The sequence below is a fragment of the Apis laboriosa genome, unplaced genomic scaffold (assembly GCF_014066325.1).
Source record: "Apis laboriosa isolate Shangri-la unplaced genomic scaffold, ASM1406632v1 scaffold18_cov149, whole genome shotgun sequence".
NCBI classification, from domain to species: Eukaryota; Metazoa; Arthropoda; class Insecta; order Hymenoptera; family Apidae; genus Apis; species Apis laboriosa.
The window spans coordinates 3,452,602-3,454,644 of NW_025222233.1; positions in this window are offsets into that span (position 1 = coordinate 3,452,602).

The following is a 2,043-nucleotide window of genomic DNA, read 5'->3' on the forward strand; positions in this document are numbered from 1 at the left end:
AAAAAAAAAAAAAAAAAAAAACAAGAGAGAAGAAAAAGTCGGGGAAAAAAATTGGTCGCGAAATCGCGGGCGGAAGACGCATTGTGCGTTACCCGTTCTTCCGCGTCGATGTCCTTTGTTCTCAATGTTTCCGTGTAATTGAAAGCTGTAACTCGCGGTAACGTTACTTGCTCGCGCGTGATTCTCCACGTTTCGTAAGCTCGCTTGAACACGCGTGCTCCGTTTCGTGCTCGTGTCCCAAACAAAACGTGTGTAAAAAAAAATGAAAGACGGGCGGGACAAGCGCGAGACGAGACGAGACGAGACGAAAGACAAAATTCGTTTCTCTTTGTTCCTTTCGTTCAATCCTGTTTTTATATATATATATATATATATATATATATAGAAATTTGTTTTTTCAACACAATATTGCGTTTTTTTCCATTCTCTTTCATCGTTCGCGTGAACTCTTAGCGTGGACGATGATCAGATTCCGCGTGTACTTAGTGTTTCAACGCACGCGTAGCTCGTCTTATTTATATATAAATATATATATAGATTTTTATATGTATACACGAACTCTCGCACGATCGTAAATGTAAAGAGTTTTAAAAAAACGTTTTAAAAAAAAAAAAAGGGAAAAAAAAAAGAGGAAAAAAAAAAAAATATGGAGAATGAATCAAATCACCGAAGTGAGCGCTTGGCGCCGGTGATGCATATATATATATATATATATATTATATATATATTATACCGTTTTATTTACGATTTTATAATATTTACACGAGAGCAGCGAACCACTGAGCCAAGACTGACCTCTTTGTGTTTCTCCTTAATTCGTGCGTAAAACGTTTCATTTTATTCAAATGTCTTTTTTTTCTTTTTTTTTTTTTTTTTTTTTTTTTGTCAAAACAATAATTATTTTCGCTCGAAATTCTTGTGTTGTTGCATTTCTACCGTGTTTTGTATTTTTCTCTATTCGATCTCTCTTTCTCTCTCTCACTCTCTCTCTCTCTCTCTCTGTTCGGTCACGGACGGGAAGATTCGACGCTCGATCAAACCGCCCACTTGTTTTGTATGAACGCATTGTAACGAGAGAGCGACGCATAGAGAGAAAGATGGAAAGAGAGAAAGAGGGAGAGAGAAGGAGAGAAAAAAAAAACGGAACGACTTTCCTTACGTTTAAAAAAAAGAAAAAAAAGCCGAAGAAAAGAAAAAAAAAGACGAAAAAGAAGGGAAAAATCATACGAAAAAACAAAAAAAAAAAAAAAAAAACCTCCTCGCAAGATCACAATAAATTTTTGAATAAAATCTATTTTTTCTTATGTACTCTCTTCATTACGTTCTTCTTTTCTCTGTTTTATATCATTCTATCGTTTCATTTTATTTCTTTATTTTTATTATTTTTTTTTTTTCTTTCTTTCTTTCTTTCTTAAGCACCTTACAGCGCTTTTACGCAACATGGGCCACGTGAACGAGATCGCAAATTTCGTTTTCCATCCCCACCCCCATAATATGATTTCTTTGCGTTTCCACTCCGGTTCAGTCGAGTCTAGCTCCAGTTCTCGTTGCTGTTGTAAATGCAAAGTTACGTATGCGCAACAAGGTTCACGGCAACAAATTTAGGAGGGAAGGACGAAAGAATTCGATTCGACTTATTATACATACACCATTAAAAGTGTGCACACGTACACACGAGTTATATTATATATATCTCGGTGAGCGACGAGAGTGTCTCGGTCCCTCGATTCACCTCGAGCCCCGTCAGCTTCCAAAGATACCGATCAGAATTCCTGTTCAGATTCGATTCTCCTCTCTCTCTCTCTCTCTCTCTCTCTCTCTTCGCTCGTATCTCCTTCTTCGTACTACTTCTTCTCTGTCCCCGCCCTGTCGGTTCCATTCCCCCGCCGTTCTAATCCTCTACCAGGCCCGATGATGCATCGTACGCCATTCGACTCGTAATTAATCGAACGCCCGACCAACGAGCGTGAATCGGGCTTCGGAGTGTACACCGATCGTGTGTGTTCTGTTTTTCATCGTTTCCTCCATTTTCACCGATCTTTC